Source organism: Muntiacus reevesi, chromosome 8 (genome assembly GCF_963930625.1).
Source record: "Muntiacus reevesi chromosome 8, mMunRee1.1, whole genome shotgun sequence".
In the NCBI taxonomy this organism is placed as follows: domain Eukaryota; kingdom Metazoa; phylum Chordata; class Mammalia; order Artiodactyla; family Cervidae; genus Muntiacus; species Muntiacus reevesi.
In genome coordinates, this window is record NC_089256.1 from 7,957,820 (window position 1) to 7,976,252 (window position 18,433).

Consider the following 18,433-nt stretch of genomic DNA (forward strand, 5'->3'; position numbering starts at 1 on the left):
GAGAGAGAGACACCAGACCAGGAAGGTGCGGCAGAGTCTGGCAGTTGTTTTATTTTCCACCATAGCCTTTAAACCCTAAGTTGGTACATTTCTAAGGGGCAGATAAGCATACAGACTTAGTTTAACATTATATCAGCTTGTGCTTCACGAAACCAGGTGTGCTCTGTCTATTTTTTGTTTATGAGCTTCTTTTCCCATAGATTTTTTGTACATTATCTTCTGGCCTTGAGGTTAGCAGAAAACAGAAGGTTGGCAGTCTCATGGTACAGCAAGTTGTAACATAATGGAAATACAATCTTGTTAACATAAAAGACAGTCCTTTTGCAGAAATTCTCAGCTAAATTTATCTAAAAAGTTTAACACACAAAGACTCTGTGGCTCTGGAGAGGCAGCCCCTGTTTAGCACTCCTGGTTAAAGCTAACAATTATCTTATTGTTTTTACACTAGGGCTAAACTCTTATTTTACTATATCTTTAACTATATTAACAATAGTTTCCACTGCACAACCTCAGCACATTAACATCAGTCAAACATTGATCTAATAACCATTTTTAAAACAATATTTTTTGCATTTTTTAATAGGGCTTCTTCACCCCCCAAAGGGCTCTGTGCCTATTAGGGCCTTATTAATGGTTAATCTCTATGTATAATATCTTTTGGCTTTCAGGCCTGTTGACAATTTATGACTTGCACCTGGCGCAACTTTAAGCAACTTCAGTAGCCGACCCTGTCTTTTTTGTGGTTAGTCTATTTTCTATTAGGTGTCATCTCCATGGGAACTAGATAGGATTACATTTTTTACAGAACAGAAATGCAAAGGATTGCAAAAACAGCAGATATGGCACAAAATAGGCTCTTAGTCTAAAAGTTAATTACCTGCAAGAAGTCGCCAGCTAATCTCTATCTAAACTATTTTCTATTAGGCGTATATGTGGCTATAATATTCGTGGAGCTTTTCTCACCCCGCGAAGGGGCCTATGCTTAATAGTTTCTTTTGTTAGTGTACTGTGCTTAGGATGTTTAGGACAATCAAGAGCATTTTGTGCAATGAGATTACACATTTATCAAACAAGCCAGAATGTCAGCAAAAGGGTTTGAATTGAAGCATTTCCTTCATCCCTGGCCTCTTCATAGGGTACCAGCGTCCAGGAGATGTATTAATTAGCTTTTAAGTTGGTCTTTATTCAGTGAAAGAGGAGCAGGAGAGCTCTCGGCAGGCAACACAAGAATCTGCAGCAGGGCAAATAAGAACAGCAGCAGAAAAGGGGGGAGGATATAGGGTAGGGTAGAGGCCGAGGCCAACCTGGAGGGTCCCTTATGCTAGACGGCCTTGCCTGTCAGGTATTTTTCCTCGTGACCTCATCATGGATGGGGTCCCGGACAGCCTTGCCTGCCCGGTATTTTCTTCATGACCTCGTCATGGACGGGACCCCCCGTAATGGCTCCCGGCATCAACTCTTTTAAAAATGTTTTTTTAATTTATTTTTTAATTGAAGGAAAACTGCTTTACAATGTGTCATTTTCTGCCGTACAACAACACAAATCAGGCATAATTATGTATGTGTGCTGTGCTCGGTCATTTCAGTCATGTCCAACTCTTTGCAACCTAGGGACTGCAGCCAGCCAGGCTCCTCTGTCCATGGGATTCTCCAGGCAAGAGTACTGGAGTGGGTTGCTGAGCCCTCCTCCAAGGGATCTTCCCGACCCAGGAATCAAACCCCTATCTCCAGCGTCTCCTGCACTGCAGGCAGGTTCTTTACCCACTGAGCCACCTCGGAAGCCCATAATTATATATAAATATCTTTTAAAAATACTTATTTATTTGGCTGTATTAGGTCTTAGTTGTAGCACATGGGATCTTCATAGCAGTGTGCAGACTCCCTAGTTTTGGCAAACAGGCTTAGTTGCTCTGTGGCATATGGGATCTTAGTTCCCTGACGAGGGATCGAACCCGTGTCTCCTGCACTGGAAGATGGATTCTGAACCACTGGACAACCAGAGAAGCCTTGAGTCCCCCCAAGCCCTGCCTCTTTCTCAACACCCTCACCCTCCCCTTGTCAATAATTATCTATGCGACACCAGGTGGGTCACCCAGAGAGAGGGGGCCTCACCCACAGTGGGGAAGGAAGAACTTATTAACGTCATGCAATCTGATTACTTTGTTCTGAACACCCTTTGAATTCTGGTAAACACTGAGGCAGAAAGCCATTACCTACCGAGTGCCTATGAAGTGCTAGACATGCGTCTGTCATATCTCATTTAATACCATCTGCCTTGCACTCTGGGGCCCTCTGAGTCCAAGCATGGATAGCTTATTCTCAAGAGACTATTTTACAGTGAAGAGAGCCACAGACCCAAGGCAAGGCCGAGGCAACTGCCCGAGGTGTATGTGCTGGAGGGAAGACATCTCAAGCTCACCCATCTGTTCTCAGGCCAGATGCTCCCCCACCCCCATCTGCTGACTGTCAAGGATGGACACTGCAGTCTGTTATGCTTGTCCAGCCAGCACCCCTCTTTCTGTTGGGGAACCACTCCTTCCCTGCCATGTGGTTCAGCTGAACTGCCAGGCACAATGTCAAGTATAATACAGACAAGAGGAGGGGACTCCTTTTCTCCTGGACACTGATATCTAAGAACAGAAACCCAGAGCTGCCCCAGTCATTCGTCCCTCCATGGACAGCCTCTGCCTGCAGTGGCCAGAGCAACAAATGAGGAGAGTTATCAGAGACAAAGAGGAAGGAAGATCTGAGGACATCCATCCTCGGGGCCCTGGGTCCAGATGTGGCTGAAGTGCCCATTCGATGTCCCAGTTTTGTAAGTCGAGAAAGTCTACTTATTATTTAAGCTAGTCTGACTTGGGCTTCTGTTCCTTTCAACCAAATGAGTGCTGGTTTATACATTTTATCAATTATTTATAAGCAGAAGTCAGTCCATCTCTTAGGTTAGTAGTACTCAATCTTTCAAAGAGTTCTCAATTTGGAACTACCTACAATAATAATCATTGTATTTTTAGCATCACCAACTGAGCAAATATGTGGAAACAGGTGTGCCCATGAATCATTAAGAGGAGATGAAAAAGAGGTAGCAAGAATACACAGAAGAACTGTATAAAAAATGTTCCTAATGACCCAGATAATCACTCACCTACAGCCAGACATCCTGGAGTGTGAAGTCAAATGAGCCTGAGGAACCATTACTACAATAAAGTTAGTAGAGGTGATGGAATTCCAGTTGAACTATATAAAATCATAAAAGATGCTGTTAAAAAGTGCTTGACTCAATATGTCAGCAAATCAGTAGTGGCCACAGGACTGGAAAAGGTCAGTTTTCATTCCAATCCCAAGAAAGGCAATGCCCAAAAATGTTCAAATTACCACACAATTGCACACATTTCACATGCTTGCAAGATTATGCTCAAAATCCCTCAAGCTAGGCTTCAAACAGTATGTGAACTTAGAACTTCCAGATGTAAAAGTTGGAATTAGAGAAGTCAGAAGAACCAGAGATCAAATCGCCAACATCCATTGGATCATAGAAAAAGTAAGAGAATTCCAAAAAAATCTACTTCTGCTTCATTGACTACGCTAAAACCTTTGTGTGTATCACCACAAACTGTGGAAAATTCTTAAAAAGATGGAAACACCCGACCACCTTACCTGCCTCCTGAGAAATGTGTATGCAGGTCAAGAAACAACAGTTAGTACTGGACATGGAACAACAGACTGGTTCCAAATTGGGAAAGGAGTACGTCAAGGCTGCATATTGTCACCCTGATTATTGAACTTATATTTTGAGTACATCATGCGAAATGCCAGGCTGGATGAATCACTGGCTGGAATCAAGATTGCCAGGGGAAATATCACCAACCTTAGACATGCAAATGATACAACTTTAATGGCAGAAAGTGAACAGGAACTAAAGAGCCTCTTGAGGAAGGTGAAAGAGGAGAGTGAAAAGGCTGGCTTAAAACTCAACATTCAGAAACTAAGATCATGTCATCTGGTCCCATCACTTCATGGGAAATAGATGGGGAAACAATGAAAGTGACAGACTTTATTTTCTTGGGCTCCAAAATCACTGTGGATGGTGATTGCAGCCGTGAAATTAAAAGATGCTTGCTCCTTAGAAGAAAAGCTGACATAACCTAAACAGCATATTAAAAAGCAGAGACACCACTTTACCGACAAAGGTCTGTATAGTCAAAGCTATGGTTTTTCCAGTAGTCATGTACGGATGTGAGAGTTGGACCATAAAGAATGCTGAGCGCTGAAGAATTGATGTTGTTTGAACTGTGGTGTTGGAGAAGACTCTTGAGAGTGCCTTGTACAGCAATGAGATCAAATCAGTCAATCCTAAAGGAAATCAATCCTGAGTATTCACTGGAAGGACTGATGCTGAAGCCAAAGCTCCAAAACTTTGGCCACTTGATGTGAAGAACCGATACACTGGAAAAGATCCTGATGCTGGGTATTGAGGGCAAGAGGAGAAGAGGACGACAGACAATAAGACGGTTGGATGGCATCACTGACCCAATGGACATAAATCTGAGCAAGCTCAGGGAGATAGTGAAGGACAGGGACGCCAGGTGTGCTGCAGTTCATAGGGTGGCAGAGAGTTGAACATGACTTGGCAACTGAACAACAACAACAAGGAATCCTTTAACTTCTTATTAATCATCATATAATATAAATGCATACATTTGAACAATAGCTAAAACAGGGTTCAATCACCAGTCTAAATCAACTTAAATTCCCTAACTACTTCTACAAATTTTCCTAATAGTTAAAGCTTCCCTTTGGCAAACATGTTATAAACAAAGGTATAAGATAAGCAATCCACTGAGAAGAAAATATTTACAACATATATAACAAACTATTTAATATTCAAAGTGCACAAATCTCCTAAAATTGAAAAATTAAAAAGGATATGAGCAGGCTAATTATAGAAAAATAAAAACCAGGGCAATAAACATACAAAAAAATGTTCAATATTATACATACTTTAAAAATACAAATGGTTATTCAGAGACATTCCTGGGTACAGGCTAGTCAGTTACAATTAAAGTTGACTCTTTTTCAGTTAAAAAAAAAAAATACAAATGAAACAATAGGATAGGATTACCTCCATCCTACCAGATTAGAAATCCACATTTTAACAATAATATCAGTATTGGCCAGGGTTTGAAACCTACATTTCCCTATATTTCAGGTGACAGAGGAAGTTAAAAGGACTTTTGGGAAGGAGTATTTGCCAATCACCACCAAAATGTTACATGTACTTTATTCATGACCCTATTATTCTATCTCTTGAAATCTATTCGACAAAAATATCAATTCCCATCACCAAGACATATGGCCAGAGAGATTCACTGCAGCACACTCTGCAGCTGCTGCTGCTAAGTCGCTTCAGTCGTGTCCGACTCTGTGCGACCCCATAGACGGCAGCCCACCAGGCTCCCCCGTCCCTGGGATTCTCCAGGCAAGAACACTGGAGTGGGTTGCCATTTCCTTCTCCAATGCATAAAAGTGAAAGGTGAAAGTGAGGTCGCTCAATTGTGTCCGACTCTTAGCAACCCCATGGACTGCAGCCCACCAGGCTCCTCCATCCATGGGATTTTCCAGGCAAGAGTACTGGAGTGGGTGCAGCACTGTATATAATATAACAACACAAAAAGGGAAATGACCTAAATATCTTTTATCAGCAGAACAGAATGTAACACCCACAGTGGAATATTCTGCCAAGGTTAAAAAGAATGAAAAAGAATAAAAGATTCTTTGATTTTTGTGAATAAACCAAGTCACTGGATATTTACATAATCCTTTTTATGGAAAGAAAAAATTAACCATAAGTTTATGAATATATAGGCATTTTTATTATGCAAATGAACAGAAAAATGTCTACAAGGACATTCCCCAAAAGTGCCTTTGGGGAATGGGTAGAATGGGGTGTAAAGAAGTATTTTCACTTGTTTTTCTGTGACTGTCTACATTGTTTTATAAATCCACACACATACATATATAGATACCGATATATATTCACAATAAACATATGTTATATATTACCTACATTCTATATGTATACAAATACATGTATATTTTAGCATGTCCAGGTATAATGATACTTTTTTTTCAATAAGCGTATTTTCATTCATTACTTATGATGAAACAACAATCACAGAGCTAGAGTTGGCCCTTCACCAACTAAAGGAGCCCTTCAGTTTGTCCTAAACCCATGTTCTTCCTAACAGGAAGGTCTGGAACTGCTAACACACAGCTCAAGTATCCAAAGGTCATTTACCATGGTGGGGAGGATTTGTGCCAGAGCAAGAGGACAATAAAAAGTATATGTCATAATCAGCCTCCAATTAAAATAAATAAGTTAATTTAAAAACAAAGAAAGGGGCTTCCGTGGTGGCTCAGAGAGACCTGGGTTCAATCCCTGGGTCGGGAAGATCCCCTGAAGAAGGAAATAGCAACCCACTCCAGTATTCTTGCCTGGAGAATCCTGTGGACAGAGGAGTCTGGTACAGGTTACAGGCCATGCAGTCACAAAGAGTCGGACATGTAATAATTAAAGAACATGTCATAATTAGCCTCCAATTAAAATAAATAATTTAAAAGTAAAATAAAGAAGGTGAAAAAAACAAGTACATGTCCTAAGGCAGCATGTTAATGACCCAGCCCTTCCAGCCACGTGGCACCCCTCAGTTCTTGACTCTGCTCTTTTATTAAGCGGTACCAGGTGCTGGCCCCTTGGCCATGCCTGTGGGCACACTCCCTTTGAATCTGGGCCACTTAGCTGAAGCTGAGGAGACATAATAATACAAGTGACCCTGGGACGGAGGGGCACGGGTCCCTGAGCATCCCAGAGTCCTCACAGTTTGCTGGTTTATTTGAGGGCACATGTGGTGAGGCCTGTTGGAACTGCTATAAGCTGAGTGTTTGCTGTGCTTGCTCAGACGTGCTCAGTCATGTCCAACTCTTTGCAACCGTATGGACTGTAGCCTGCCAGGCTTCTCTTCCCATGGCATGTTCCTGGCAAGAATACTGGAGCAGGTTGCCATTACCTACTGCACGGATCTTCTGGGCCCATGGGTCGACCTGCATCTCCTGGGTCTCCTGTGCTGGCAGGTAGATTCTTTACCATTGCACCATTTGGGAAGCCCAAGCTGAGTGTTCATGCTCCCCCAAATTCACATGTTAAAATCCTAACTGCCAATGTGATGGTATTTGGAGGTGGGGCCTTGGGGAGTAATTCAGTCAAGAGGGTGGAGTCCTCATGAATGGGATTAGTGCCATTATAAGAGAGATCCCAGAGAGCTGCCACCCTCATTTCTGTGATGTGAGGTTACAGCAAAAAGGGGGCTACAGGCAGACTCAGGTGTAAGGGAGCATCCTGGGGCTGAAGGACGCTGCTTCTTCTGGCAGGCCTCCCCAGCCCTGAGGACACATAGGAGCTCTGCTGATCCCACGCAGCTCATATGTCACTGGGCAAGAAAAAGGAACTGTAGGCGCATCAGAAGGAACAGTGGGCAGTCAAACAGATGGAAGAATAATGAGGTGTAAGGAGGTGTCATGCAGGGGTAGAAAGCTCCACGAACAGACATTAGTGCCCTGGGGCCACTGTATCACTGTGGCCAACACAATGACACAATAGGAGACCCTTTTATTAATAATTAACTCGGTATCAATGGGCACATGTTTTCTTTGTGGTGTGATTTCCCAATAGAAGACTTCACACGCCACCTGGGGATATGAGTCTCTCCCATTTATGCCTGTTGTACCTGCCCATCGCATCTATACTCACTTTCATCCCGTCATCACATCCATAAACCTTCTTGTATAAAAAGATGCCAGTGACGTCTCAAGGTCAAAGAATGGCAGAGAACATGACCTCTAAGAGGACCCCTTGGGCCCCCAAACACGCAAAAGTAACTAGCAAACTTCTTAGAACCAGAGTAAGACAATCAGATGCTGTTTCACGTAGGCCCCTCCCCTGTCTCACCCCCCCATCCCTCAATGCACAGAAGGATCCATGTGCCTCATTACCAAACATCCCTGTAGCTGTGACTAAAATTCAAACCAAACTGGCTGGTGCTGCTTTTTCCAGCCTTACACCTCACCTCATCGAACCTCAGGCAGAAGCAGGTCAAGGGACTTGTCTGGGGTCACTTGCCCTGTAAGCCCAGCCCTGCTGACCTGCCAGGCCTGGTATTTAGGCATCTCCCATCCAGCTATCCAACATTTATTGAGCATCTACTGGGAATTCTTCAGAGAATAAAAGATTACAGTTGCTGCCCTTTTGCCAGAGCTTACAGTCCAGCTGAGGAGGGTGGTAAGACACTAAATAAGAAAAAGCAAGCAGAAAGCATATGGGGAAATGGCCCTCTCAGTCACAGTGCCTCTGCACACCCTGGTGGTTGGTTTGGGGGTATGGGGGTAGGAATAATGCAGAAACAAACCGGATATAGAGGAGATACTGGGAAGTCACCACAAGAATGATCAAGAGGAGGCTCGGAAGAAATACCATCTATCAACAAGTCTCAGCTCAGCAGCCAACTTGACGAACATGTCTGAAGAGAGATGTTTCATCCAACAATGAACTGCTTCTTTTATTTATTCTATTGACGACTCCCATGGGAGAGAGGAAAGGAGAGAAAGCGAGTCCAGAGTCAGGGTCAGATCATGACCCTAGCCCTTAGGCTGCAAGCGCCTTCTTGTCTGGCCTTGGTTTCAGGCCCCTTAGATATTCCACATGCTCAGCAGGTCACGTGTATACAGCCAGCTCATCACCTGGGAATCACTGTGACTTCACGAAGACAGGTCAGTGCCTCTCTTCCAGGGCACCAGGCCCATGCCCACCACCTCCAGCTCCTCACTCCATATGGGGGCTCTGGCCCAGGGCAGGGGACAAGAATTTACCTGCTTCCAGGCCTCTTCCACCTGCTCTAGCATTCAGAACCCACTGTATGGATCAGGAGATTCTGATGGAACACTGTGGGCTCATCCCTGGGTCAGAGCACCACCTCTCCTTCCCTTCTGCAGATGGCTCCTCTCCCAGGTCAACCCCATGCTGTAGTGGGGGTGGTCATGACACTGTCCTTGCCATGTTGATGGTCCCCAGGGATGCAACCTGGCACTAGCCAACTGGGTCAATAAAGGCCCTTTCCAGGAAAGACAGCTTTCCCACATGGAAGAATCAGGGGACCTCAGAACTCCCGCCTCCTGCCAACCCTGCCCTAGTCATTTAGTTATCCTGCTGTTGTTTAGTTATCAACTCTTCCTCTGATTATACAGACACCCTGGCAGGTTTAAGTCAGGCATCTAGGATCCACAGGTGTCCCAGGGCAGGTGGGCAAGTGTTGGCTGACCTCTGTCTCCACCACTCTGGGTTCAGTTGCCCCACAGGTCTCAGCACTGACTGGACCAGCAAAGAACCTGGTGGGGCCAAGGTGTGGCCCCACCACCTGCTTTTCACCCTCCTAGCTCCAGAGTCTGCTTCACCCTTGTTGGGACCTCAGCCCTAGGCTGGTCACCATCCTAAGGGACTGTAGTCACTTCCCTCTTGCATCACTCAAGTCTGTCCTGAGTCAGCCCTGCAGCCATAATTCCCTTAAATAGTTCAGTTCACCCAACTATTCAAGGCACCTTCTTATAAGTTCAGCACCCCTAGTCCTGTCACCTGATTTCTGTGATCTCTTCCTCCCAAAAGATCAAAAGGTTCTTGAATTCTCTTTATCTTTGATTTAATTTGTGTCGATTTGATTACTATGTGTCTAGGTGTGTTCCTCCTTGGGTTTATCATGGCTGGGACACTGTGCTTCCTGGACTTGGTTAACTATTTCTTTTCACATCTTAGTTTTCAGCTATTGACTCTTTAAATATTTTCTTGGGTCCTTTCTCTCTTCTCCTTCTGGGACCCCTATAATACAAATGTTGGTGGTGTTTTTATGTTGTCCCAGAAGCTGTCTTTGTTTCTTTTCATTATTTTTTCTATATTCTACTTTGTGTCACTGATTTCCACCATTCTGTCTTCCAGAAATTCTGTCTCAGCTCCTCTGCTATTGATTCCTTCTAGTGTATTATTCACCTCTGTTTGATCTTTAGTTCTAGGTCATTGGTAAACATTTCTTGCATCTTCTCCATTCTTTTTCTGAGATTCTGGATTAACTTCACTATCATTATTCTGAATTCTTTTTCTGGAAGACTGCCTATCTCCACTTCACTTGGTTGTTCTTCTGGGGTTTACCCTGTTCCTTCATCTGGGAGATAACCCTGTGCCTTTTCATTTTGATTAACTTTCTGGATTGTGTGGTTTTTGTTCTGCAGGCTGTGGGACTGTAGTTCTTCTTGCCTATTCTGTCTTCCCTCTGGTGAATGAGGCTATAAGAGGCTTGTGCAAGCTTTCTGATGAGAAAGACTGGCGGTGAAACAAACTGGGTCTTGCTCTGGTGGGCAGGACCATGCTCAGTAAAACTTTAATCCAGTTCTCTGCTCATGGGTGGGGCGGCATTCTCCCTGTTAGTTGTTTGGCCTGAGGCGACCCAGCTCTGGAGTCTATGGGCTCCATAGGGCTAATGGTGAACTCAAGAGGGCTCACGCCAAGGGGCACCCTCCAGGACTGCTGCTGCCAGTGTCCATGTGCCCACAGCAAGCCACTGCCAGCCCATGGCCCCACAGGAGACCCTCCAACACTAGCAGGTAGGTCTGGTTCCTGTGGGGTCACTGCTCCTTTCCCTTGGGTCTTGGTGCCCACCAAGAGTGGAATCTGTTTCCGCCAGTGCTATGGAAGTCCTGCAGTCAAATCCCTGAGGATTCCCAGTCCCTCGGCCAGATCCCCAGGCTGGGAAGCCTGATGTGGGGGCTCAGAACTTTCACAACAGTGGGAGAACTTCTTTGGTATTATCATTCTCCAGTCTGTGAGCTGCCGACCCAGTGGGTATGGGATTTGATTTTATCATGATTGCACCCCTCCAACTGTCTTGTTGAGACTTCTCCTTTATCTTTGGACGTGGGGTATCTTCTTTTGGTGGATTCAGCATCCTCCTGTTGTAGGTTATTCAACAACTAGTTGCCCTGAATTCTCTTTATTGAGTTGCTCTGACAGACAACTCCCATAATTCCCTTAGACTTCCTCAATCCACTAAAGTGGTCTTTAATGTTCTTTCTTTCTCTAGCCTGCACTGAATATAAAAATGTGTGTGATTCTCAAATAAAAACCAGAGCCAGACCACCAGAGCCCCACAGTGGGAGTGGAGGTACTCACGGGGTTGAGGACTCAGCTCCTGCCCTAGGCTGTTCCAAGTTCTTATCTCCTCCCTGCCTGACACTCTTCTGACATCTGACACCTAACCCCACAGCGTGGCCAGAGTGCAAGGGGCAGGGGTCCCACTGTGACCTGAGCCCCAGCCGAGCTGCAGTCTCCTGGAGGGGCCAGGAAACCTCACATTCCTCTGGGGCCCCTGCAAACTGGCCTTGACCAGACAGGGTCCCTCAGGTTAGATGCTGCAAGTGCCAAGGACTCTGAATCATGACAGAAACTAGAAATCAGTCAGACATCCAAGACAGATCCCCAAATAGAACTAAGAAAAGAGCCCCAGCCATCTTCTACCACCTCAGGGCCTGGAGCCTCTCTACCTTACCTTTGAGAATCTGGAACGAGCTACTGATCCTCAGCCCTGAAAAAGGACTGTGTACGCTCTTTTACATTTGGCTTCCGGGGGTTCATAGCGCCTCTGAAACCATGTGAGACAATGCAGATGTCCATGGACTCAGGTTAAGAATGCAGTGCACCTGGAAACAGGTTTCCAATTTCAACACCCTCGAGTAGAGATTTTTTCATTTTACAAAATGAAAAGGGGTTGCTACAATTCATATAAACATGTGTTCATCCTAAAACAGGCACCAATACTAAGGTATAAAAAGAAGTGAGTCATGCCTAGTCCCACCACCCAGAGAACCCACAGTGAATGCTGCAGTGTGTGTGGCTCGAAGTCCTGCCAGAGATGAATGGTGCTCCAGTCCCTGCTCCGATGCCAATGGTGACAGGGTCACTATGGCTCAAGGACATTGTTGCCCCTTCCCCAGGAGCAAAAAGTTTTTTGTGTCTCAAAGGTCTGTATCCCACTGAGGCCACCAAACCAACAGCCCAGGAAAGTGGGTCAGGGTAGGTCATTTGCTTCTACAAAAACAGTCAAAAAAGAAGAGCGGTCAGGTGGATGGGTGAGTCATGGGGAGGCGACCTGAGTGACAGACCATGTGCTGCAGGGTGGGGACGTGCCTGCAGGTATCTGGATACTGTAGAGGCTGGTCATAGATAGATACCTGGGGCTGGGGAGAGGCAGAGCTAGGTTCTGAGTTTCCCATAAAGCAGACCCCAGGACAGCGTGGTCCAGCCCCTCAGACGACACAGGAAAAAGAAGGAAGGAGGCAGGGAGGGCAAGAGACGATGCTGGAGCCAGAACCAGATAAATCAGAGAGGGCCCTGCACTGTGGCTGAGTCCCTGCTTCTCGCACCCTGGGCGGCCAGCTCTGCTGAGCCCCAGTGAGGCACCCAGCTCTGGGGCCACACTGGCAGGAAGCACAGTGAGATGGTTCCAATGTCTCTGTGGGCATTCCTGACTGCACCTTCTTATTCAGGATTCAGATTCTGTACCCTCAAGACCTCATGTCTGATCAGTCTCAAAATCCTCGCCCTCCAACCCCTTCCCCCAAGGCAGGGTGCTACCCACATCACAGGGCTGTGCATCTGATTACCACTTATCTCACTTCAAGTTGTTTTTTTTTTTTTAATGTCGTCAGCTTGGAGCCCTGTTGCCAAGACAACGAGAAATGAGGCCCAAGCTGATCGGTGCAAACTCCGCCCAGGCAGGCTCCCACTGGGTCCCTGGCTCACCTCCCGTGTCAACGTCCCGCAGCTTCCTCTCCTGTTCGTCTCTCTTCGTACAATCCTGGCAATCTCCACATGCTCTCCTGAATTCACAGACTGATTTTACTAACACTTTCTAGTTTCACCAACGAGTCCTGACAACTTGCTCTCTTCTAAAATAGGAGATTCACCTTCTTAATCAATACTGCTGACTACACACACACACACTCTCCCACATAAAGGTACCACGTCTTTTTAGCAAACATATTATGGAGTCAATATTACTCAGTATTAAGTAATACTGAGATGTCTATGTAAATATGGTGTAACGGATGTAGGAGTTTTTCCTATTGGACATTTTGGTTCTTGACCCCCTTTTCCTACTACAAGCAGGGCTGCAATTAACATCTTTGAGCATACATCTCTATCCTCCAGTTTACTCTTAAGAGAAACTCTCTAAGATCAGAAACAAGGAAAGAGGGAAAGAAATAAGGAAGAAAGAGGGAGAGAGAGAGAGAAACAATGTCTCCACCCTGGGAGAAAACCAGAAATGATCCACAGACATAAATGCGTCCCATTTTTAGTTCATTGAAGGGCCCACCTGGTACCTACCTCCTCCAAGATAAGTATGACATGAATTAAGTCACTGATTTGTCTAGTTTAACTGTGTCACTTATCTACAGAACTTTTTTTCTACCCCAAAATATTAAACTCTATGTGGTAGCTACACACAAAACATTCAAAGAAAAACTAAGTTGAAAATTCTCAGAAATCAAACAAGCAGTTTCCCTGGTGGCTCAGTGGTAAAGAATCTGCCTGGCAATATAGGAGACACGGGCTTGATCCCTGATCCTGGAAGATCCCACATGCCCCAGAGCAACCAAGCCTGTACACAACTACTGAGCCTGTGCTCTAGAGCCCATGAAGTACAACTACAGAGCCCACGCGCCCTAGAGCCTGTGCTCCGCAACAAGAGAAGCCACCGCAATGAGAAGCCCGCATGCTGCTTCAAGGAATAGCTCCTACTCATTGCAACTAGAGAAAAGTCCGCACAACAACAAAGACACAACACAGCCAAAAATAAATAAATAAATAAATAAAAATTTAAAAATCAAACAATATAAATCTCCAAGAAAAGGATCATGATTAATTTAAGAAATACTAAATAAAAGTTGTACTTAGAAACTAAGAACCCATAGGTTAAAAATGCAAGCCCTCATTTTAAATTTCTCATTCTTTTCGACTTCAACTCATCAAAATAAAAATCCCGGAGGAAACTTATTGTGATTTTAAAATATACAATACATTACAGCCATAGCATTCTAAGGGTTGCCTCCCCCAAACTTTTGCCACTAAAACACACTAAGACCTCATGAATCCCCAAATTGATGCACATCACTCAGACATTTGCTTTTCTCCATAAAATGTATACCAGACAGAGAAAAGAGAATGACAAAGCCCCCCAACTTGAGGGCAGGACATAGGGCTAGGACCAGGAGCCTGCTTGCAGTTATGATTATGTGTATTTGGGCCTCAGCAAAATCCCGCCACCACATGCCAAGGCCCTGCAGAAGGGCCCACGAAGAGCAGGAGCTGCAAACGCCAACTGCCACCCTCGAAGAGTGGGCTGAGGCAAAAACCAGGGTGGGTGGACCAAGGTTAGTGTCACAACACCTGGCACCTTGCAGGGGTTCCTCGCTCTCCTGCTCAAGAGGCAATTTTCTTTTAATTTACACACTGTTCTACCAAGCTTGGCTCTGCCCTTTGCTAGAAGACAACAGACCCAAAGCAGCATGAGGGAGGGGACGTGGGGGCTGGAAGACACAGGAAAATGATGGCTATGCAGGGAAGGAAGGTGCCAGGGAAGCTACTGGACATGTGCATGCACACACACAGCACCATACACACATGCGTGCACATCCCACTTATACACACACCACACATAAACATACCACACATATACACATGCCACTTATACACACCCCACACATACACGCCACTTATACACATTTCAAACATACACACACCACTTATACATATCCCCCCCACACACACCACTTATACACACCCCACACATACACACACCACACACATACACACACCACTTATACACATCCCACACACACACACCACTTATACACACCCCACACACACACCACTTATACACACCCCACACATACACACACCACTTATACACACCCCACACATACACACCCCACACATACACACCCCACACTTACACACACCCCCACGTACACACCCCCCCACATACACACCACTTATACACACTGCACGCATACACACCCCACTTATACACACTTCAAACATACACACACCACTTATACACACTCCAAATATACACACACCACTTATACACACCCCACACACACACACCACTTATACACACCCCATACACACCCCACACATACACACACCACACACATACACACACCACTTATACACATCCCACACACACCACTTACACACACCCCACACACACACATACACACACCACACACATACACACCCCATATCACTTATACACACCCCACACATACACACACCCCCCACATACACACCCCCCACATACACACCCCACACTTACACACACCCCCACATACACACACCCCACACATACACACACCCTACACATACACACCCCACACATACACACACCCCCCACATACACACCCCACACATACACACACCCCACACATACACACACCCCACACATACACACCCCGCACTTACACACACCCCCACATACACACACCCCACACATACACACACCCTACACATACACACCCCACACATACACACACCCCACACATACACACCCCACACATACACACACCCCACACATACACACCCCACACTTACACACACCCACACATACACACACCCCACACATACACACACCCCACACATACACACACCCCACACATACACACACCCCACACATACACACACCCCACACATACACACCCCACACATACACACCCCGCACTTACACACACCCACACATACACACACCCCACACATACACACCCCACACATACACACCCCACACATACACACCCCGCACTTACACACACCCACACATACACACCCCACACATACACACCCCACACCACTTATACATACTTGTGTTCATTTGCTTCAGTCGTGGCTGACTCTTTCTGACACCGTGGACTGTAGCCCACCAGGCTCCTCTGTCCATGGGATTCTCCAGGCAATAATACTGAAGTGGGTTGCCATTTTCCTTCTCCAGAGGATCTTCTTGACCCAGGAATTGAACCTGCATCTCCTGCATCTTCTGCATTGCAGGTGGATTCTTTACCCATTGAGCCACCTGGGAAGCCTACTTATACATACACACACCACCTAAACACACCACACACATCATATACACGCACCACTTGCATGCATATCAAACACACATCACTTACACATTCACAAACACCATACACATCACATATACACACATCATATAAACACACCACTGACACACACATCATACATGCACAAGAGCTGGCTAGGCTGGCGTTCCGCAGCTGCCCACCTGAGAACCGGAGGCAGGTCACCTGCCCCCTTGGCTTCAGGGCCCCACCTCCCTGCTGCTGCCCTGTCTCTTTCATGGCCTCTCCTCCTCCGTCGGCCCACATTTTACCTTTGCCCTGTCCTTCCCCTCTGCAGGCACATGGAGTACAAACTCTGGAGCTGACAGGGCTCAGCACGGAACTCTCACCCCCCCACCCAACTCAGATTGCAGCTAGTTGCAACCGAGGTCCCTGCAAAGGACTGTGGGCCGTGGCTTGTGGACAGTCTGGTTCTTAAAAGAGGGGCTAGAAGTTTATGTGAAATTGCCTAGTTTAAAAACACTGGTAAATAAATTTTCCGAAGTGAAAACATTGCTTGGGCCAAAAAATACAAGCCCACAGACTGTGGGACTGGAGTAGCCTCCATGGGCTCCAAGGAGATCAGGGAATGCTGGACACAAGGTCTGCAAACAGGGGCTCCGACAGGCTTCCTCTTGGTCTCAGGCCCTGGAATCACCTCCGGTAGGACCTGCACCCACTGTGCTGGTTGGTACCGCCAATGGCCCGATGCACCTCACCAACACCCCAGCTCTTCCCCTGTTCCCCACCAGCCCATCCAGCTGCCTGCTTCTCCTTGCTCAGAGCACTCTCCCCCAGTCTCAGACTCAGGCCCCAGACTCAGGGGCCATTGGCCCCACACGACTGACCTCCCAGACTGTGTTCTGGGTACTTCCTTCAGCCTTTGGCATGCTCACCCCAGGTGGAGAGGGGACTGTGTGAGTGACAGCGCGGACACATGAATGGGGGCAGCCTATGAGACCTCCGAGTCACACTCCCCTCTCTCTCCACCCTGGTTACACTGCACCTCCAGATCAGCTCTAAGTCCGCAGCATCATCTGATGCTCTCAGCTCTGTTCCTTCCTTTTGGGCCGGACACCTTCATCAGAGCCATCCTCAGCCTTCAACTGGAGGGGGGAAGTAGCCCCCGAGTTGTCTCTGAGCATTACCTTCCCGCCAGCCTCTGAATGGGCAGCACCCAACTTCTGTGTATCTCAGAACCCCCAGGGAGAACCACACTTCTGATTCTCTGGGGAGAGACAGAGATCTGCTCTTCTTTGTTTTTGGAACATGCACTTTAACAAACTCCCAGGGCTACTCTAATCAAGGGACTTGGGAGACCACTCTTTGGCAAACGTTGTACCAGGCTGCAGCCTTTCCCAGACACGAATCTGATGACATGCTATCCTCCTGCTTCAAGGGCTCTAGTATCTTTAAGGTATAACTTGTGATGTAGGTGGCCCTGGCACAGTCCACCTTCACAGCTACACACAGGTAACGAACCTGGCCCTGCTGTCTCTTGCTCTGCCTTGGCACACCTGCCTCCATCTGCCAGGAACGCCCTTCCCAGCTTCCTCATGGACAACTCTAACTCATCCCTCAAGGCTGCAGCTCGGATGTCACCTCCCCTGGGAGGGAGTCTTCCCTGACCTCCTATGTGGGCTGGCTTCTTATCCTCCATCCTCCCATGTCACCCTGCCAAAATTCATCTCAATCATTCTATTTAACAAGCATGCACATAGTGATCACTATGTGCCAGGAACTGTTCTAGGTATATTACAAAATATCCTTCACCAACCCGATGAAACAAACTCTCGTTGTCCCCCTCCCCATTTTACAGATGCGGAACCTGAGGCATGGAGACGGTAGCAAACGTGCCTGGGCTCACACAGCTGGTAAGTGGCGGGGCAGGGACTCGATCCAGGCAGTCTGGCCCTGGAGTCCACGTTCTTTCCCAGCTCCTTGGGGGGCCGCCTCTTTCCTGTCTGAGCACGCTGTACCTTGTGTGCCAAGCATCTGCTCAGGATTCTCCTTCCCTAGACAGACAGCTCCTTTGGCCCTGGAGAGATGAAACCCCCAGGGCCCAGCACACAGTGGAATGTTTGCTGAAGGACAGCGCTATGCCAACTCGAAGCACTGGATCAACAAGGAACGATAAAATTCCCCAAACCTCAGAGTCTGAGAAGGC

General features: G+C 46.6%; 1 protein-coding gene across 3 annotated transcripts in view; it reads right to left on the reverse strand.

The window, feature by feature from the left end:
• The window catches only part of PXYLP1 (2-phosphoxylose phosphatase 1), a 78,742-nt gene that overhangs the window by 18,609 nt on the left and 41,700 nt on the right, over positions 1 to 18,433 (reverse strand). The gene's annotated exons all lie outside the window — the stretch shown is intronic.